The sequence below is a fragment of the Cavia porcellus genome, unplaced genomic scaffold (genome assembly GCF_034190915.1).
Source record: "Cavia porcellus strain 051 isolate PalLab524CR breed Dunkin Hartley unplaced genomic scaffold, mCavPor4.1 scaffold_10, whole genome shotgun sequence".
NCBI lineage: Eukaryota > Metazoa > Chordata > Mammalia > Rodentia > Caviidae > Cavia > Cavia porcellus.
The window spans coordinates 35,282,554-35,305,511 of NW_026947493.1; the positions used below are offsets into that span (position 1 = coordinate 35,282,554).

Sequence of the window (22,958 nt, forward strand, 5' to 3'; positions counted from 1 at the left end):
AACCTTCATCTTCTTTAACCAATCATCAGTTGATGGGCATTTGAGCCATTTCCAAAATTTAGCTATTACAAACTGCTGCTATAGATATGGGTGTGCATGTATCGCTGTGATATGGTGCCTTCAGCTTATCCAGGGAAATGCTAAGAAGAGGAATAGCTGGGTCAAATGGAACCTCTAGTCCTAGTTTTCTTGGAGGAATCTCCACACTAATTTCCACAGTGGTTGTACCAGTTTACGCTCCCACCAATAGTGGTGAAGTGTTCCTTTTTCCAACCACATGCCCTCCAGCATTTGTTATTGGTTGATTTCTTGATAATAGTCTTTTTCTGTTATGAGATAGATTATTTATGGACATCCAATATTTATGTTATCATTTATTAAAAATAATATACTTTATTGAACTGCTTTTTGTGGTTTAGTTTTGTTTTTGGTACCAGGGATCAAACTCACAACCTCGTGCTTACCAGGCAAGTCCTTGAGTCCCTGAACTAAATCCCTGGCCTGACTTTGTGTTTTGTTGAAGTTATATAACCAAAATATATGTATCTACTAGAAGTTCATATTATTTATTTGAGCTATGTGTCTATCTTTTCTCCATGTTAAATCTTGAGGCACTGTATTAAGTCTTGAAATCAAGTAAAAGAATGTTTTAATTTTTCTCCATCAAAATGTCTTTGGCTATTCTACTACATCTGTCTTTACATGCAGATTTTGGAATAAGCTTGTCATTTTCTATATTTAAAAGTACAATTGTGATTTTGTGTGAAATTGGGTTGAGCACACAACTCAGTTTGAGAAACCTGATATCTAATATTATTGAGACTTCACTCCATAAACATGGTATACCTTTCCATTTTTGTTTTTAAAATTAAGTAAACAATTGAATATATTTGCTTTCTCTTTATTATTTTCTATGTTTTTAAATATCATATGTACAACTATTCTGTAAAAATCTTAAGATTAGTTTTCATAGAGAAGAGTGTACTTTTGTTTCATGTCTAGTAAATATTTGCCAGACAATCTTAGGCCCTTTTGATTAGTTTCACACGTATTTTATAGCTTTTAGATTGTACATTTTTCAAATATTTTGTCAGAATTTTGCCTATATATTGCTAGTTTCCTTGATGTGACTATAAATGATACTGCTTTCATTTCAGTTGTTTATTGCTAGTATAAAAACATTCAGCATTGATCTTTATCATGAGAATTTACTAAACTGAATTATAGTAATCTTTGCTTTTTTGTAGCATATTAGGGACATCTTTATGGGCAAATTATGTACGTGTTGAGATGGTTATATTTCCTCATTTACAATCTGTATGTTTATTGCGTTTCTCAACTTACTACATTGATTAGAACCTCCAGTGTGACGGTGAATAAGGTGATGACAAGCAGAGACCCTTGTCTTATTCCCAGGCATAGGGGAACACTTAGAGTTTCATCATCATGTCAAGTAATAGGTGTCTGTCTCCTTCCTACTGTTTCTCCTCCACTGCCTCCTCCTCCTATTCCTTTTATCAAAATAAGGAAATTCCCTTCTAGTCCTCATTTGTTGTTTTATTGTGAAAGCATGCTAAAGTTGATGAAAAAGGTCGGAGAAGTTTTATTTCAGTGCTGAGTGTTGAATTTAGAGCCTCACATATATTAAGCAAGTGCTCTACCACTGAGCTACACCCCCAGGCCCTATTTTTTAAATGTTGAACGAGTTTATCATTCCTGGGTGAAGCTTTATTTGATAATGTTACACTATATTATTCTTTTTACGTATTGATGAACTTTCTTACATTATGTCCATTCTGTTTTTAATACCATGCCATGAATTTTATTTATTATTTGTGTTTGCAGTACATAATTATTACATTCATTGTGAGTAGTTGGTATATTACATAACACATCTTAGTTCTTTTTTCATCTCCTTTCCTCCTCCTCTTCTCCTTTCCAAGTGAATTTTATAGTTCAGATGTTTTTCCAAGATTTTCATTTAGTTATTTCTTATAGATTCCATATATATGCTGAAGTTTTTCTGTCTTAACCCAATATATTCATACTTTAAGCTCATCAACATACAGATATATCATGTAATATAAAATATATCCTTAATTATTGATTCTAACATCTGAACATATGTTGGTATATTTTTAGTGACTGATTTTTTTGGTTGTTTTGTCATGTAATTTTTATCACATGTACCATAATTTTTGTGCATTGGATGTGTGGCTAGTACATTGAAGATAGCCTGGATTTAGTTGTATTCTTCTGGAGAATTTTAAATTTATCATACCATGCATTTAATTTATCAAGGCACTTCTTTTTCTCTTTTGGCAGCTTACTGTTATATTTGGAAGAATAAATCTGTCTTATTTTTGCCCTTAGCTCTGGGATATGTGTTCATTCCTTGAAATTATGCTTCTTGGTCATATATAGAATTTCTTTGTATTAGCTGTGAATGATGTTTTATCTTACGTTGATTTAACAGTTAAGAATTTTTGAATTTTAACTTCAAGAGTCTAGACAATTTTTAAATCAGGAAAATGCTGTTGGCACTGGAGGAATCTGAGGGAGAAGATAAGGACAGCAACTAGTCTAAGTCTGTTATTGCAGCCTGAAAAGATTTAAAAATTTTGTGTGGGAAGAAAACACTGAGGTGAAAACCCAATATTTTAGATGGTTAGGAGCCATCAGAATGGCTTTTCAGATGGAAAAATTAAGACTGAGGGAAAAGGCAGATACTTCTCCATGCTTCTCATTAATTTCCTTCCAGGACTTCATTTCCATTGACTTCTGACCTGGCATCTCTCTAGGTCCCTGTTTTCTCTTCCTTCCTTTGTTTTATTCTTCTTCTTTATTCCATGTTCATATTTTCTGTGCAGATCAAACAGATACAAAATAGGGAAAGAGTTCTAATTTTTGTTGTGGTAGATTTTTTTGCTTGGAAAGTAAGAGGTCATGCATTTGATCCCCTGCATTAAAAAAAAAAAGTTTGAGTATATTTTCAGTTCTCACAAAAATCTGTAATAACTCTAATTTTAAAATGAAAGCCTTGCCTTTCATGCAGTATATCCAAAATACACTTTTTTCTCTTGAGACTCCTCCATGGCTGGATGTCTGTAACTTAGTGTTTCATCCTGGTCGCTCTAAAATATCCAGCAAGTCGAAACTATTGAATGGGAGTGGAAATTATTAGCGGCGTTGGTTCCAGAAATCAGATGCCAAAGTGCAGCAAACTACATGATTTATCTGATTCATCCCAGGGCCACTAATACAAAACTACATAATAATTATTAATGAAGCCTAGATAGAGTCAAAGTAAGAAGACAGCTTTCATTTCAAGCAGCAAAAATGTCTTAGGCTCTAGCTGTAGACCAGGAGTGTTAAAATTGATATGATATGAAGAGAGGATTCTTCTGAGGGGACTACTCCAAGGACAGGCAGTCAGATCAAGCACTTAGGAGAAGACAGAAACGCCACTAAGAAGGGACTTCCTTGCTCTCTCCACTAAGGATCAGGGAAAATTTTTACTCTTTTAATTTTTCTGGTGGTTACAACTTATTGAGTTAAATACTAATCAATGAGACTTAACTTTCTATAGATAAATGTATATTCATATAAACACAAAATTACTATTCCATGGTTTTTGGTTCTTATTAAAATGTAATCTCCTTTCATTGTAGGAAAGCAAAAAAAAATAGGGAAATGTATAAAGAATCAAATTTTTAAAAAAGTCATCTTCCATTTCACCACTTAGACCTAAGAGGGAGAACATTGCGTGCTTAGATCGCACAGCCCAGGATTTAACTCCAATTTAAGGTCTAACCAGTTCTATATCTCTGGAGAAATTACCTAGTTTCCTCATTTGTAAGAAGGAGATAGTACAGGTATTTCAACACTTCTGTGTTCTTATTCATTTTTTCCTATAAAAACTGTCTTCATACTTAGTCCAGTTATTTTCTTGACCTTAACACAATATAGTGGACAAAAGGGTTTTTCTTGTGTAATGCAAGATGTGCAACCTTTTAGAAAACAGTTACTGAATATCAGAAGTTGACTTTGGAATTTCACTTAAAAATAGATGCTTCACTCCATCTTGAATCCTTATATGTGGACTATATTCAGGCTTCTCCATGGCTCCGTCTGATGCTGCCTATTCTGCTAAGTCACTGGAGGATACACATGGAGACTGCAAATGACAGTCAAAGCTCAAGGCAGATTAGAACTTGGAGTCTGTGGTTATGCCAGCCTGCCCCTTGATTTAGGCACAGATTCTCCGGTTCCATTTTGTTACACAATTGTTACATCCCTATTGCCACAAACAAGTTTCCACATGAAAGCTGGTTGTGCAGTGGGTTAGAAGGCAGGCTGCAATACTGTTACCTGTGTTCTCTTACACCAAGATGAAACCAAACTACGTAAGTTCTCTAACCCTCAGCTGCCTCATCTATACTTTGGGGACAACGTTAGTTGCTCCAGCATTGTGAATGAGTCAGTTTTAAATAAAAGACTGTCACATGATACCGGCTTGTGGCAAGTGTTCAGGTAAAGGGTAGGTGGTGCCTGGTGGTCCTCATAGTGATGGTCGTGGTTGCTGATGGTGACCACTAGTTGTGAATCCCAAAGGTTGAGACAAAAGTTTAGAGTAAGCACTCATGGCTCTGTGAAGTTTTGATGCTTTGATGTGTGATGGTGTCTAATATTTCAGGAAGTTGTTTAGTTATCAAAGTTTACATGTTTTCATCCATATGTCAGGAAGACGATGATACCCTTTGAGTAGGTGTGAAGAAGAAAGGGCACCAGCTTATAAAGTGCTGCACTCTAGGTAAACACGCCAGAAATCTTAGCTCTTATGGCCATTATTTATAAGGAAGATGCTAATAGTTCTAGTGAAAATATTTAACAAATTCCTGACTCTTCTTAAGGGATTAGAAGAAAATGACTCATAATGAGAGTATTTACTGACACCTTTGGCACAAAAAGAGAAGAGGGAAAAAAAAGAAACTTTGCAAAGCTTAAATAATCACCAAGTTTTGAAAGTATCATTTCTTGTCAGTTCTTTTGAGATTTCCTTCCTGTAGCTAGGAAAATGGGGTCCCTCTTGTCTTTCTTTGTTTGCCCCCCATATTTCAACTACAAAATGCTATTCTTTGCCACCTGCCTCAGGCTGACAATGCTGAAGAAATCTTGTCCAAGTTGTTTTGAAGCTCTAGGTTGGCACCATAAATCTTCTTAAGTCTTTAGTAACTAAGTACAAGATGAATTTTGGAGGCTGTCATGGACGCAGTCTGTCCGCAGGATAATAAATACCACTGCAGGATACCATGTGCTGCAGACCAAGCAGAGCTCTGGCATATTGTACCCCTTCCCATCAGCAAGTCACAAATGCAGTGCCGTGCTATGCCCATTGAACGCCATTTTGAATAAGTAAGTAAAACAAAGAGAATATACTGGACCTATGTAATCTGAGTACTTAACTGTGAAACACGTTTCCCACGCTAGTGAATAGAACATGGGAGGCCTGTACCCATCTGGTTTTCAGCAGGCTATCTAAAATTATACATGGCGGGAGCCATGCTGATGGTTTCTAGGGTTCAGTTCCCTAAGACCTAAGGCTTCCCATTGCAGGGTGTTCCGCAGGCAATGTAGAGTTTAAGAAGCAATTGCCAATTATATTTCATTTTCAAATGACAAAAGGCTCAATTCTGGCAAGTTTAAACAATCAAGGGAAAAGTTGAGCATAGGCTTTAGATAAGGCTTACTGTAATTTCCTAGAGGTTAGACTTAGAATTCAGGCCCAAGTTTTCTCCGAGGCTGGAAGTGCCCTTGTTCTCTCTCAGGTAAGAGTTGTGGGTCTGACTGGAAAAACTTAGGTCTGGGGCCCAGCTCTGAACCCATGGCCCCCTCCAGGGGAAACAGTAGCCATCAGTGTGTATGTAGATGACACTGGGGACAGAGCTGGCTCACAGAGCTTGGGCTGCCTGGAAGAAATAGCATGAGGTGACAGTGCCAGAAGAAAGGACTGCAATAGCAAAGGAAAACATCTATAGCAGATAGGGCAGGACCCCCTCTTTTTTCTGAAATCAGCTAGAAACAAAAAACCTTTGGACTTGAAGAGTTGTGAAAACCACAGAGGTTGGGAAATTGTTGCTGTTCAAACTGCACACTGTGTTCTAAAACACTCATTTCCTGGGAAGTAGGTTACTTTGAATTATATTTTTATCTTTTTCCATTGTTAGTAAGCAAAGTATTAGCAGTGAGCTGATGTGTAGAAAACAAATTAAGGAGGGTATGCTGCTCAGATCTTACTTTCAAGAGTCTAGTAGAAGACAAAGTTATCAAATTTAAAACAAAGTTCTCTGTCTAGTTAGCTATGGAAAGATGGAGGGAGGGAAGCAACAAGCTAGCTTTCCTGCTGGACCGCGCTGTGACGTGAACTAGTTCCTGCCACTCACCTGTGAGATAAGCTACTCAGCCCCCCAAGGGAGCAGCATGGGGCCAATCAGCTCCTGACTCTGTAAACACCTCTCCTCATCACCTTTGAATCAAGCACCTGCTGGAAAACTTTTCTTGGTGGATTCTTAATGTGTGTCACCTGTGCCACCCACCAAGGCCTTGTCTTGAACTTCGCTTCACGAGTTACCAAAAGAATTTTCTACAAACTCTAAAGTTTAGTGTTCAGGCTGGACTTTAAGGTAGCCTAGACTACTGGTGTGTGTCTTTCCAGTCCCTTCCAATGAAGTGGTGCAGGGGGTACGAGAGCTGTAGGCACTGAGTCCCATTTACATGTGAGAGTGTGTGTGTGGTCTAGGGGCAGTGTGGTACCTTGACGTGAGGTGGGAGAACAAGGAGGAATGCAGAAATGAACCTGTGGGCTGCATGTTTGAAAAGCAGGACAGAAGTGTCATTGTTGCCCAAAGATGAAACTCTTCCTTCTTTTCATAATCTCTTGTACTGTCGTGATGTTTTAATTTACTGTTTGGTATTGCATTCCCTTGGACAGGATACTCATGGGGTAAGTTCAGAGCCTCCCAGGTCTCCTCCAGTCCTGCCCAGGAATTTAGGAAGATGTGCCATTCACTAGCTTCTAGTTTCTCCCTACCTCTTCCCTGCTGGTAAATATCTCAACCCTTCTTTTCCTGAGGCTCACTGCTACTCTCAGTAGTTGGCGGATTCCAAGCCTTTGGAGCAAGAATCATTAGCTACCTGATGGGGCATACAAATTAAGATGGCTGAAGCTTGGTCAACACACCAAAAAAAATTTCTTTGTGACTTCTTTCAGAAGTCCATATGCCAGGTTGTTATTTACCTCAAAGACAGAAGTTCCTCAACTTTAATTTCTAAATAAAGAAAGTTGTTCAGAAAGAATGTGCTTCTCAGAGTCCAGACTGGGACATCATCCAGCCTCATGGCTTCTGCTGACTTGCTGACTGTCACGGAATATTCAGAGTTTACTGATGACCCCTGAGACATAGCACCGAGCCACTAAGGTGTGTGACTTTATACCAGTAGATCAGTGTCCCCAAGTTCCCCTTTTAACAGATCCCCCTTCTTCTTCATGGAGCACTTGCTTGATGTCTAACTGAACCTGTGCTGCCCAGTTTGTAACTCTGTTCTGTACCTAAATGAAAACTATGTTTGTATTTTAACCTCATATATGGGTTCCTGGTTCATACTGGGTTGGGGTGATTATAGCTCATATCTAGATTTCCCCCCAAAACCTCATGGGGTCATAGGAGGGGCTTTTCCAGATCCCGAGGGCTGGATCTAGAGCACTGGGATGCTGGTGTTGAGGGTGTGTGATTACTAACTTAGTCCACTGATGGAGTTGGCACAGTTCTGGGTATGACTGCTACCCCAAAGGGTGGGTGCTTAGATGGAATATAAGGGACCAAAAGAGGGTCCTTGCTTGTTACTTGCAGTGTTCTGCCTGCCATGAACTGTTTTCCACTATGATACCCCTCTCCCGTGTCACCCTGCCTTGGAGCAAACAATCTATAAACTGAAACCTCCAGAGGCCAAACAAACCTTTCCTTTTTAAACTCTGACTGTTGAGTAGGTAGGCAAGAAAGTCACCTCTGTTAAATTATCCACTGAGTGTGATACTGGCAGCTCCCACCAAGCTTGGACCTTCCCTGCTCTGTGCCAAGGCCAGGCCCCCCAGGAATGAGGCCGATTGTGGTTGAGAGGCCTCAGCAGGAAAGGGTGTAGGCAGGGAAAATCCCTCAGCAGTGGGTGTTGGGAGTGGGACTGCTCCTGAGATGAGGCCTTCCTCAGCCCCCTCCACCTCGCATCTCTGTAGTGCTCCATTATCACCTGGACTTCACTTATAAAACCCAAATGCAAAAATAAAATGAACACCTTCAAGTAAGAGGCTCTAAGTGAGAAGCTCTTTTGAGTCTGAGTCCCGGAGTACCCATACTGACCATGTGCTCATAAAGCTGGCCCAGGGAGGATGGGTTTGACACGTGGTAAGGAGATAGTCATATTCATGCATGGTACCTTCAGAGACAAGTGTTGATAATTGATTCATGATTTTTGGCTTATGCAGCTGGATGGATGATGACATCATTACGAGATATAGTAGGTTCCACTTATCTGTTGTTTGACATTCTGAGGTTTTAGTTACCTCTGATCAACCATCGCCTGAAAATACTAAGTGGAAAATCCAGAAATAAACAGCTCATAGATTTTAACTTGTGTGCCATTCTGAGTAGTGTGATGAAATCTCGTGCCATAGCATCCTATCCTGCGTGGGATATAAATGTCCTATTCATCCAGCACAACCAATCTGTGTCCATTACCCACACATTACTTACTTGGTAGTTGTCTGGGTTATCACATAGGCAGTCACAGAGGTGTTGTCCTTGTATGCAGGGTTCAAAACTACCTGCACTTTCAGGCTTCACTTGGACTCTTAGAATGTATTTTTCATGGATAAAGAGAGGCTACCATACAGGGAAACAAAATAATTACAGGGAGCAGGGGTAGCAGTAAAATTCAGGTACCTGTGAATATTTCCGCATTCAATCATCTGTCTTTTCTCTGGCTTAACTGCACAGGCTGACACTTTCAGAACAAGGATAAATAACAGGGAAGAATGAGCCTCTCTCCCTTCTTCTGACTAATTAGGCTGTTCTGTTTTGTGTTCACGCATGATGCCGAATTTGACTTACACATGAGTGCCAACTTTTCTTCTTTCTAGGATTGTTTTCAGAGATGGAACTTTTCTGTCAAATATCTTTTAGACCAAAGTGAATAGATCCCATAGCACGGACTCTTCCAATTTTGTGATAAGGTGTTTTTCATGACTAGATTAACCAGAAGGATGCAAACTAGTTGTCAATGGCAGATTTTCTTCTAGTCTCAGATTTAAAAGAAGACAGTGACACCAAGTGCTACACAGTCTAGAGAGACCAGCCATACATGCAGTAATTACTGGTCATTGGAAATTCCCCAGCTCTATCCCCAAGCTTACTTGAGTATCTTCAGCTTACCTTATGGGTGAGGAACCTAGCCAGAATATCAATGTTTATAGAAAGTGCACAGAAGGAGCAGTGCTCATAGCAAACCATCTAGAGAAAGGTTTTCCTTGTGGGAATCAGATGGGCTTTGGGAATTCCCTAACAGACTCTCCCTGCATTTTGGAGGTTACTGAAAAAGCCAGGTCTAGTGCTAGTTGAATGTCTGGTCCGTAGGTAGCTGTGTGTTGCGTCTCTCTGAGAAAGAGAAAGAGGATTAGAGGGATGGACAAGACTGTGCCAGAGTAGGTGCAGCACTGACATAGACTGTGGCCAGGCCAGGCAAAGATGAATTTGTTTCCCAGGGTCAGGGCACAGTATGGAAGATTATTCCATTCGTGGCATTTTGCTTAAACCCAACAAGAAGGCTGTCTTCAGGTGAAGGCCACCAGGTGAGGACCAGCTCTGTGGTAGGACACTATGGAATAACTTCTGATGGTAGAAGCTGAATGTGTGGACACATTAGGATCTTGTTGAGTAACTCCAGGTCATTCACAACAACCTCATGGGAGAGCCAGCTGGGATCCTGGGCCATGCAACAGGAACCAAAGGCTAGTTGGTACAAGAAAGTAAGCTTCAGTGACAGAACAGCACCTGGCCTGAGAAATAGAAAGTGCTTACTTTTTTGCCACTCTTTCTCCAATCTCAAGCTGCAGAAGCAACTAGAACCTCGAAGTTTTGGGGGAAAGACAGCAAGAGAGCTTTGTACTAGATATGAAATGCTACTGAACTAGATGGTACTACTTTTATGCTAGATTAGATACTTATGGAATCTATTCAAGATATCATCAGAAATCATTAAAACAGGAATTTAAAAGAGTAGGGTTGAACACAGAGACAAAGGGAAAGGACGGAGGGAGGAATCATTTAGTGCTCCTGTTTCTACTGAGCTGAGACACCTTAATGAGTTATTCATCTGCATGCCTGGCTTAGTCCTCTGGGCATGCTGTATTACTCTCACTGTCCTCCTAAAGCCTACTATTTCATTTACTATCATTCCATCCTAATCAGGGTGAGAGGTAACTCAGATTTGGGGGTTATAGTCTTAGTGTTCTTCATTAAGGAATTTGAAGTATTTCTTTCTCTCTCCCTGTGTGCTGCAATGGTTTAAGTTTTTGATACTACCTGTGCCTTGACATGCGAAGAAGCTCATGTGAGAAGTGATACCACCACCCTGTTAGGGGTGAGCAAGTGAGCCGAAGCTGCTCTCCTTTTTCTTTGCTTGGCCTGGCGCGAGGAGGTGCCTTTTTCGCATTCCCCAGTCAATCCGTAGTTTGTTATAGTAGGTATACTGGCATATATCCACACTGCTTAATTTTTAGTTTGAATTTAAGTCATCATCAAATTTTTGTTCTCTGCAACTTATTGGCCATCTTGGTGCATGCTGGGAACTTCCTGTCTCCAAGGAGAGTAGGGTCCTGTTGGAGATCCCTGGTTATGTACACTACCCAACTGGAGACCTCGTAGAAGTCAGTCATTTCCTGTGACTTCCTTGTTGACTTTCACTTCATCTTTTGACAAATCTAGACAATTTCTAAGGGCAAAAATCTCCAAAAGGTGCAAGATTTCAGTCGAGGTTAAAATTACTACTTTAAGATTCTACCATGCCCAATTATTTTTCAAGCCAGAGTTCTGTACCCATTAGTGAAAAGCAAGCCAACTGAAATCTCCAAACATGCAATCCTGTGCTCCTCTGGGAATCTTATCCTCGGGCTCCTCCCCAATCTGCCTGTTCCTTCAGGTTCAGGGTAAGCATTAGGGAAGCGTCATGATGGCTTTTGTCATCCAGCCAGCAAAGCCTCTCTCTGAAGATAGTGTGTGAGCAAATAGCCTCTGCTCATCAGGGGAGGCTGTCTTGAAATCACATCATCGCTTCCTCTCCAGCTCTTGCTCAGTCTGTGGTGAACAGGACAGGAGGACTGGGTTATTTCAGTTCCAGCAATGGACACATCAAAATTGCTTCCCTCTACCCGAGCCTCTTTCCCTTGAGGACCTAATTTATTTCATGCGTTTTGACCTATCTCTGCTTAGCAATCGCTGCTGTGATTCTCTATTGAAGCATTTCCCTCTTCGCCATTTTTGGCCCCCGGGCAAACCCACCAGGCCACAGCTCCTCCAGCTCTGATTGCGGCTGGCTGCCGAGCCCAGCTGGATGGAGGTGTGCTTTATGAAGTTCAACCCTGCACCCCAGGCCATAAATACACATCGCACACATAAATGTACAGCTAACATTGCCCAGGCCCCTGCGAAGCACCATGTTAATAAGCAGACGGTAAGTCTTTAAAATATGGAAAAGCAGTTAATCTTTCCGCTGGCAAAGCCTTGGGTAGGGGGTGGTTTTCCTCCATCTCAGGGTAGCCTGATTGCAGGCTTTCCATCTCCTAGGTTTTGAAGAGGAAAGAAGGGGCTTCATGGTAGTAAGTGTGTTAAAAACAGTAATTCCTTCCATTTGTTCCCGGTGAGCACCGGTACTGAGTGATGTCACTGGACCTACCCTCAAGGAGCTTGAGTACTAAACCATCTAATCCAAGACATAAAGTTTGCTGCCTGGGGTATTTCAGCTGCAGGGGCCTGGGCAGGTTCGCACCTCTAGGTTTAACTGGGATCAGTTCTTCCCTCGTTACTCTAAGAAGTGATTCTGCTTCTTGTTTCTTCATTTTATCCTCTGAAAAGCAAGTATAATTTTGCCTTATTCCAACAGCCACTGTGTTTACTTATCCTCTCTGAGCTCCAGTGTTTTTTTTTACAAAATGAGAAAATCATTGTCCCTAACATGGTACTGTACTTTCCTTTATGAATGTTGTAGGAATGCATATATAATTTTTCCTGGTAGAGGTCTTCAGTGTTGCACATGAAATTCAAATTGATTATGGATAGTTATTCCTTATCTGAATTCTTTTCCCAGAGGTAGCCATTGTTGTTGGTTTGACATGAATCTGTCCTGATTTTTATTCTGTACTACTCTATGTATGATACAGAGAGAGGACTTAGAGAAATGGATCTCATGTGGAACCCACTTTATGCATAGGTGCTAAGGTACTTACCTGGAAAGTTACCATAGACGTCATTGTCCAGTAAGACTCAGAAGCAAATGAAGATCCTAACAGCAGGTGGCTTGTTGAAAATTTTTTTTTTTTGAAGCATACAGTCTACAGGAAGTAAAAAGAGAAAGGATAGGCTTCCCTGCTCACCTTGTTATTCTGGAGCCTTCATGCATTCTTCTCTTTCCAGCTTCCCTTGTCTTTGTTCCGCCCACCCCACCCTCCTGTCTCCCACTGTGGTAGTGTCACCCTACTACCAGGCCTAAAGATGGGAATGGGGTATCCACAGGCAAAGATTCCTGGAGCCCCACACAGACTTGATTCCCTGGAGAGAAGAGAGTGCAGTCTGACTGCCTCTAACCTACTGAGCAGTTGTGGTGTTTATTTGTGTATTTCTATAGCATGAAGGCTTCAGAATAACAAGGTGAGTAGGACTTACTCTGCCTTACACAGCTTTTCCTCATGGTAAATAAAGATGCCTTTTACTCTTTCACCGGATACCACGTAGACCAGCAGGTGGCCACACTGGTGCTTTGTAATCATACCAATAATGATAGACATTCTGATAGGTTCTGGGGTTTTCCTCATCTGTAAACAATGCTACAAAACCATCTTTACACATAACATTACTTCCTGAATGAGTGTCCCTCATACTGACTGAAGTACTGAAAAAAATAGGATCTAAATGATTTCCACTATAAAAATGGCAAAATATCCTCATAACTGCTGTCAAAGTTCACTTTTTCACCAGTAGAATAGATGAGTGTACCTTTATTCATTTTTTCTCCATCATTTATACTTCCAGACAATTGAATTCCTACCAGTGAGCTAGTAAAGCATGCATTTCATTATCCTTTCCGTTTAGTTTGCCTTCTCTTATTTTAGTGAGACTGAATCCTTCCTTACATGTCTGTTGTTTATGTGTCTTTTTTCTTCAATGAATAGTCGCATGGATTTCATTTAAGACATAGGTGAGAACTATGAGAGCAGAGATGACAGGTCTGTGCCTTGTGAATAAGCATGCATTTCATTCTCGCTTGCCTTTAATTTACCTCTTATTTTAGTGAGACTGAGTCCTATCTTACAGACCTGGCGTTATGTGTGTTTTATCTTCAAAGTCACAGGGATTTCATGTTGGATAGGGCAGCCAGCTTCCTTAACTTTATATACCTTTTCTCATCATGTGCAAACTGTTCTTTATTTTGAAAGTACCTTAGGGTCATTGTCTCAAATTCTGTCAAAATTCTTCTTGGGACTTTGAGATTACTCAAAATTACAAAGTTAATTAAAGGAGAAGTATAATTATAATATGAGTATTCTTTCTACAACCATCATATGTCCCTCTGACTTTTAGGTTATCTTTTTATGTTCTTCAGGAAAGCTGCATCATTTTCTTCATTAAGGCATGTGTTTTTCTATTTTTGTTCTGGGTATTTTATAGTGATTTTTTATATTATTAATGGTTCTTTATTTCATAAATTAAAAAGTGATTTTTAATGGCTACTGCCAATGTTCATATGTAGTTTCATTATGTTGACTGTTCAACTAGTCAGCTGTGTTCTTTTATTAGTTTAGTAGTCACTGGGTTTGTGTGGATTTTTTGTGAACACAGCCTTAGCTATTCTTTGGATGGTTTGATAGTATTAACCTATTTTTAATAGCTTGACTGAACACAGATAACACATGCTTTATTCCTGAAGATGTGTTTTTTCTAAGTTTGCAAATTATTTGTTGCGGTATACATAGCAGTCACTGATGATGTTCAAAATGCTTCTGTATCTTTTGGGTCTTAAAGCTTCTTCATTATTTCTTTCTTCTGCCAAAAATTGATTTATGTCAATGTCAATGTTTCTTTAAACCAGAGTTGCATTCTGTCGTGTGGCTTTACAACGTTACTTGCATTTTTAATCCTCTGATTTTATCATTATAAGTTCTAACATTGATTCAACAAACATTCTCTGGGAGTCTGCTCTGTCCCAGAATCTAGATGCTGAAGATAACAGAGAAGGTGGGCAGTCAGACAAAACCTTGTTCCCATGGATACCACAGTCAGTGCAGACGGTGGGGGTTGTGGGGAGGCAAGCAAAGGCCTGAGGTCATTGTTCCTTGGCAGGCACTTACTTATTTGGAGTAGTATGGACTGCAGTCTTCTTGTAATAGAAGACTTCTTATAATAGAAGAAGATGCTTGAGAAAGTGGAGAAAAGAACCACAGAGAAAGACAGAAAAGGGAAGGAGGGAGAGAAAATGAATTTAGGAGCCACTGCAGAGAGAGCAAAGAAGCTGGGAGTCCCTGATGTGGGACATGGGACAGCATGAATGAGCTGTTAGCTGAGGGAACCTATAGAGTGGTCTAATGTTCATCCATCTCTTCTCTCCGCATAAGTCAAAGCCCAAGAAGTGTCTTTGGAGGGTGTGGGTATTCCATCCATCTGGTGTACAAACAAGAGGAGAGACACGCTAGGGCACAGAGGAAGGTTCATGTTATCATTTTTCCAGCTTCTTGATTTGAAAAGCAGTCAATTACTTACACCATTGTTGTTTCAAAGTATTTAAAGTCATACTGCACAAATTTAAGCCTGAGCTATTCTAAAGTTCTCAAGGGTGAATGAAATTTTTTTACCTTTTACTTTTTACCATTTACATACTTTTTATATGTATTTCTGTTTGCATACTACAAGGGCAACATGAAATTGATGTGTTTGGTCTTAGAAATCTACTGAGTTTCCTGACTCTGAAAATATATTCCATAGTATACAGAATTTCCACTCAACATTTTTAATAGATCATACTCTCATCCTTTTGATATTTCTATCAGTTTGCTTACTATGATTACTATATACATGAAGGTTCATGTTATACATTTAGTGGCTTATACTATTTTCCAGTATGAAGTATTTTTATTATATTTCTTATTTTCCTATGAATATTCCTATATTACTAACCCATTCCCTTTTTTTCTTAGCATTTTTCATGTCTTTTCCACCTCAAAAATCATTCTCTTTTAGAAGTATATAGTACTTTTATAAACCCAACTTTATGAGACTCTGTCTTATACTATGTATGAATCTAACAACTTCACATATATTGTAACTGGTAATAATGTAAGGCTTACAGTGGTAGCCATATTGCATTTATCATGCTATCTGGATTGACTATTTTGTTTTTTATGTATTTTGTAGTAATTCTAAAATTTTAAACTTAATTTTCTATAAATGTTTACTCACAATCTATTTTTCAGTAGACATTTTTAACTTTAACTTTTTAACTTTTTTAACTTTTTTTAACTTTTAACTTAGATAATTTTAACTTTCTTCTCTCCATTCCCTCAAAATGAAATATTTTATTCTTTATCTTCATTACTGCTTTGACAACTTGATTCTGTTCTTAAGTCATTTATTTTTAGTGAAACTTTTAGGATTGTTGTTCCTTTAATCATCTGAAATTTCACTCAAGTTTGAAAAACAGCAAAGCTGTATAGTTTTGTCAGCCAGATGTAATCTGGAGAAGGGTGGGCACAGCAGAGAGTGGAGATTTAGTGTACTACAGATAATGGTTTAGGCCAGTGATAGCGAACCTTTTAGGGACCCAGCGCCCAACTGCAACCCAGAACCCACTTATTTATCACAGAGTGCCAATGTTGTTCCTGTGGGTGCCATTATCTGATGCTCCACTGCTGGGGATATGCTAGGGTGACTTGGCTCCCTGACCAACAAAGAGGGTTCCACGTGCCTGCAGCGCGGCACACGTGACTTAGGTTCGCCACCACTGGTTTAGGCATTGAAGAAGTATCTTTCAGCAGTGGCATGTCCTAGTCCCTGTTATGGATAAAAAAAAAACTGGATTGGTGGCTCATACCTCTAATCCTAGCACTCTGGGAGGCTGAGGCAAGAGATGACAAACTCAAGCCCAACCTGGGCAGTTTTGTAAAAACCTTTTGTACAAACTGAAGACAGCAAGGGATGTGGCTCAGTGCAAAAACCCTGGGTCCAGTCCCCATGACTGCAGGTAAAAAGGGAAGAGAACACGTCAATGGAACACATCCAAGAGATGCACCCTGCGGAAGGCAGCTGAGCTGTGATCTCAGAGTATTCTGTGCTAAGTCAACACATGAAGTAGTAAGAGGCAAGGGAAAGAGTCCTTTCTTTAAAATTCTCCACAAAACAGAATAACTTTTCTTTATTACATGACATTTGTTTACCATGGTGACATATTGAGAATGGAAAAAAAATTGTTGAAAGATAAAAGAATATAAAATGATGAAATTGGCAATTTCATTATGTTAAATTCTATTTCATGCAAATGATTTTAATGAAATATTCAACAGAAATTCTAAGTCTGGGTTAAATATTTAGCTCATCTGAAAGAATTACTCTCTGGAAGAATATAGAATTTTGATCTGGTTTCTTTTTCTGAGGAATCAACAATACTACTTGGTAAAAGATAATTTTTACCATAGCATTGTTGTACTTCACTGTGTTAGGTGACAGGACTGTAGACATTAAAAAATGGCTTTGCTTTAAAAGAAATAAAAGTAGTTTATTCTGAGCCAAATATAAGTACATGGTTCAGGAACTCTTTCTACCACGAAGGGGTTATTTGAATATTTATAGACGCAAAAGGGAAAAGTCCTAAATCAATGTATCTTCCACCAGCACTGTGGAGGTGTCATGCAGACATGCACAGTGAGGAAGACCCTTCTGTAAGTTGCAGGTTTTATCTTACATCATTTGTAGCTATAGGATCGTAGAGGCTAGAGGTCAGCTAAGCAACACACTCCAGAGAGTTTGCCTGATAGTTACAAGAGCGTCAGATCAGATTCAAAAGTAAAGATTAATGGCTGTAAAGGGCCACCCTGGCTTCTCCCCACAGTCGTCATGTTCTGGTCAGTGGAGGTCTAGCAGTCACCTGCACCTGTAACATAGGTGCAGACTTTTCAGAGAATCTCAGGTCAGCCATGGTGTTGACCAACTATCATACTTTGTCCACATAGAAGCCAAATATTTCATGTTCCATGTGGCAAGGAAGGCTCATTCCTATGATGTGAGAAAGAATATATCATCAAGGCAGGAAAATAGTCTTCACTAGAGAGTAACAGTTGTTTTGTCCATTAAAGGAAAGATACCTGAATCATATTAATGTTATTAGCCACCGTGATCAAATTCTGACTTTTCCTTTCTTTGTAGTTAGCTCTAATTGTAAGAAAAATTGGCCTTTGATGTGCAAAATTTTTTCAGTAAGATGAGATCTCAGTTGTTAATTCTTCATAGTATTTACCATGCCATCTGGGTTTTGTTCTTGATGTCTTGGCCTATACTGTCAAGAGTTCTACCTCTTCTCTCTACCAGCAGATTTAATGTTTCTGTTTTAATACTTTCAACTTTGATCCATTTTATTTTAGTTTAGTGCATGGTGATAGATAATGGATCTAATTTTAGTCTTTGACATGTGGAAAGCCAGTTTTTCCAGCACCATTTATTAAGGAGGCTATTTTTCTTCCAGTGAGCATGTTTTCTCCTTTGTCAAAGGGGGCCGAGTATGTTTAAAGTTGTTTCTGCATCTTCTACTCTCGTCTATTTTTTTTTTTTTTTTTTGCCTGTACCATGCTGCTTCTATCCCAGTATGTCTGTACTGTAACTTTAAATCAGGGATTGTGATGCCCCCTGCCTTGCATTTGTTGCCCAGAATTGCTTTTGGTATTCTGGGTCTCTTCAGGTCCAAATGAATTTTATGGTTGTTTTCCCCAGTTCTGTGAGGTATGTTAATGATATTTTGATTGGGATTACATTAAATATGTGCAGCAATTTTGTAAGTGTGGTCATTTTTACTGTGTTGATTTTACAATTCAAGAGCAAGGAATATCTTTCCATTTTCTGATATCCTCTTCTATCTACTTTTTCAGAGCACTGGAGTTTTTTAATGTAGAGATCTTTGACTCCTTTGTTAGAGTGACTCCTAAGTATTTCATTTTTTTTTCAATACTATTGTGAAAGATGTTGTTTCCCTCATTTCTCCCTCAGTGAGTTTGTTGTTTGTCCACAGGAATTCTTTGTTTTTTGAGTGTTGACTTTATATCCAGCTACATGACTGAATATGGTTATCAAGTCTACAAGTCTTTTGTTGGAATTTTTGGAGTCTTCTTTGTAGTGTATCATGTCATCTGCAAATAATGATTTAACTTCTTCCTTTTCTAGCCTTATTTGTGTTATTTCTCTCTCTTGTGTAATTGCTCTGGCTAATATTTCCAGAACTATGTTGAATAAGAGTGGCGATAGTGGATGTCCTTGTCTTGTTTCTGATTTTAGAGTGAAAGCTTTCAGTTTTTCTCTGTTTAGTATACTGTTACCTGTTTGTCATAGATGGCTATCAGATTGAGATAAAGACCATCAGTTCTCATTTTCTATAGGATTTTATCATAAATGGGTATTGTACTTTATCAAAAGCTTTTTCTGCATGTGATGACATAATCACATGTTCTTTGTCTTTAGCTCTGTTGATTTGTGTATGTTGAACCATCCCTACATTCCTGGGATGAATCCCACTTGGTCATGATATGCAATCTTCTTGATGATTTGTTACATTCTGTTGCTAGCATCTTATTGAGGAGTTTTGCATTTATATTCACTAGGGAGATTGGTTTGTAGTTCTATTTTTGGAGTATTGCTTCACTTTCAATTTAATTAAAGAGTTTGAGTGAGTAATGGCATTAGATCTCTAAATTTCTTGTAGAATTCAGCAGTGAATCCATTAAGACTTGGGCTTTTCTTTGTTGGTAAGTTTTCATTATTTCATTAGCTAATATTGGGTTATTTAGAATTTTTATATCTTTTTGGTTCAACTTTGATAATTTGTACATATCTAGGAATCTGTCCATTTCTTCTGTTTTCCATCCTATTAAAAATTTCCAAAGGATCTGTAGATATTTTCCCCTTTACATTCTTCATTGCATGAATTTGTATCTTTTTTTATAAGGTTGCCTAATGGTTTGTCAATTTTATTTCATCTTTCAAAAAAGCAATTCTTTGATTCATTGATTCTTTGTATTGTTTTTTTAGTTTCAATTGTACTAATTTTTTGCATTGATCTTTATAAATTCCTCCCTTTTACTGGCTTTTAGCTTGACTTGCTCTTGAGAAACTTGAGGTAGTATGTTGTATTAGCATTTTTGTTCAACTGTGGATATTGTTTAATTTTTTCTTTGATTTCATATGTGACCTACTGGTTCAGGAGAGTATTTTTTAGTTTCTATGTGTTTATGGACTTTTTAAATTTCTTTTTTCATTGATTTCCAGTTCATTGCATAACATGCGTAGGATAACATGCATGTGATAATTTTAATTCCTTTACATTTACTTAACGTGTGTTCTATGGGATAGTATTTGCCTATTTTAGAGAAGGTTCCCCATGCGGCTGAGAAGAATGTGTATTTTTGTATTGTTAGGTGAAACACTCTGTAACTGTCTACTAAGTCCATTTGTTCACAGATTTGATTCAGTTCTGTTATTTCTATGCAGATTTTTTGTCTAGTTGATTTGTCTCTTTGTGACAATGGGACATTAACATTTCCCACTACAATTGTGTTATTGCTTGTTTGATTTTTTCATGTCTATATAGTTTGGTGCTCCCATATGTGGTGCATTCATATTTTTTATTGTAATCTCTTCCTCTTGAATTTTTCCCCTGACAAATATCTAGTGACCTTCATCTCTTTTGATTATTCTTGGTTTGAAGTTCCTATCATCTGCTAACAAAATAGCTACCCCTGTATTTTTCTGGGTTACTGTTGCATGGAGTCTTATTTTCCATCCTTTGTCATTTAGTCTGAGTTACTTTATGAGTTAAATGTGTTTTATGTATGCAGCATATGGTTGGATGTTTCTTGATCCATGCTGCCAATCTGTTTCTTTTGATTGGTGAATTGAGGCCATTTATACTAATGGTCATAACTGATGTGTATTGGCTTATCTTTTCCGTATTATTTTCCTGCTGTTGGTTCCCTTCTTTCTCTTGTGTTTAATTGCTTTTCCTGTTTGGTGGTTTCTTTTTGTTGTTGTTCTTGAAACTGGGTTGATTTTTATATCTGTCTAGAATATCTTTCTGTACTCTGAATACTGTTGATTTGGTGGTCATGAATTTCTTCATTTGTTCTTTGTCATGGGAGTATCTTATTTCTTCATTAATTTGGAGACATGATTTTGCCAAGTACATCAATCTGGGTCAGAAGTTGTTTTCTTTCAGGACTTGAAATATTTTACCCCAAATTCTTCTTAACTTGAGGTTGTGTTGAGAAGTCTGCCTTGATTCTGATGGGCTTTCCTTTACAGCTAATCTATTTCTTTTCTCTAACAGCTTCTAATACTCTGTTCTTGTGCTGCATTTCTGAGATCTTTGTTATTACATGCCTTGGTGTAGATTTATTTTGGTAACGGCTAACTGGAGTTCTGTATGCCTCAATTATGTGAGTGTCAGATTCTTTTCCCTTGCTCGAGAAGTTTTCTGATGTTGCTTCTGCTAATAGTCTGTTTATGCCAGTTGTGCTACCTCGCTTTTTTTCATTGATGCCAGTGAATCTTATACAGTCCTTCTTTGCATCATCCTGCAGCTGTTGAATGGTTTTTTCCTGATCCCTTGTTATTTTTAAGAGAGCTTTCCTTTCATGATGGCTAGCCATCTGTCCTGTCTTCAAGGTCTAATATTCTATCTTCAGTATTATTCTGTGGTTTTGCAAGTTTTCAATGGAATTTTTAATTGTCTGGGTATCTGTTTGGATCTTTTTCATGCATTCTTTTTTTTCCTATGTTGGGCATTTATGGTTTCCATCATTTTCCTATGCTCCTCTATTTTTTTAAACTCTGTCTACTCCAGATTTGCTGAGCAAATCCTTTATTATGGTTGTCATTTCTTTTGTACCTGAGAGATTATTTCTGATGTGATTTTCTGTGTAGCTTCATGGATTTGTTTCTTTACTTTGATTGCTACCATTTCATAAATTTTATTTGTGTGTCCTCCATTTTCCTCTGTCTTGTCTTCAGGACTTTTTCTGGCTGGGCTAAAGGAGTAGTTAGTTCTAATTGTAAGAAAAATTGGTCTTTGATGTCTGAATTACTTTAATTTTTACTTGTTGCTGATGAGTTGTTATCTTGATATTATACCATATGACAGGGATGTCCCAGGAAGTCACATTACAGAAGGTAATTATACAGCATCATTGTGAGTTCCTTCCCAGCAAAGCTGCCCTTTTCCCACATACCAAGCAAATATCATTAGATACAGGAGTAGAGATAAAAGACCAAATTTGTGAGACACTGGGATTCCACAGATTTTGTAAGTATAATCACCTCTTATTTAATATTGGGATTCCAGTAAGTGTCATTTTGTTATATTGCCTATTTCCCATTGACAGAATATAGGGATTGTTTCTGTTTTTAATGCCAACTACCTAACTATACCAGGGTATCTGGGAATCTTACTTATCTGGGGAACATGGGCCCTCAAAGAACAGGTCCTAAATTATAAGTCTCATCTATACTTTCCATAATGGATACTTTCCATAATATTTATAAAGGTCATTATCCCCAACTTTTGCTCTAAGTAGTACTGGCCATTATCCCATGCATGCTTTAGATTTCCTCCCTCTTAACATAGTGAATATCCCTGTGGAATTAATCCAAAAGCTCTTTTTCCCTTTTCAGTTCAGAAATATATGTATGTATGTATATATGTGTATATATATATATATATATATATATATATATATATATATATAGTGTGTGTGTGTGTGTGTGTATGTGTGTGTGGTTTGTATCATTTTACTAGTGTTTTCTGATGAGATCAGGCATGATATTCGGGTGGTATGGCCATAGCCTGCCTAATGTTTTCTAGTTTACTTTTTGTTTCTTTGTTTTTCATTTAACTTCGTTTTGTTGAAACAGGGTTTCACTATGCAGTTCAGGCTGGCCTTGAACTTACTTCATAGCCCAGGCTGGCTTTCAGCTTGCAGGGATCCTCCTGTCTCCGCCTTCCAAGAGCTAGGATTACAGGCATATATCACCACTCTTATCTCTAATTTGCTTTTGTAGCACATAATATTCTTGTGTTCCAATTTTTTTCTTTTTAAAATAACATTCCCATTATATGTCCTATTTTTTTTTAAAGCAAATGACCTTCCAGAAATATCTGGAACTTATTTATTTATAGCAGTCAGCTTATCCTAAAAGCCCTACTCCGGTACCTAACTGTCCAATGTAGTCTCTTCTGGTTTTAGCAGTTTGTCAATTTTTATAAACTCACCATAAATTTCAATGCTATTGGAAACTAATCACTTTTGCACAGTTTGGCTAAAAAGAGCTAACATGAAATTGGGAGACATCACATAAAAGAATCAGCAGAGAAGTGTGACTCCAAGGTAA

The 22,958-nt window shown here is 38.2% G+C and overlaps 1 protein-coding gene across 6 annotated transcripts in view; it reads left to right on the forward strand.

Annotated features, from left to right (window-relative positions):
• Cacna2d3 (calcium voltage-gated channel auxiliary subunit alpha2delta 3) overlaps positions 1 to 22,958 on the forward strand; it is an 839,385-nt gene that overhangs the window by 793,900 nt on the left and 22,527 nt on the right. The window lies entirely within an intron of this gene.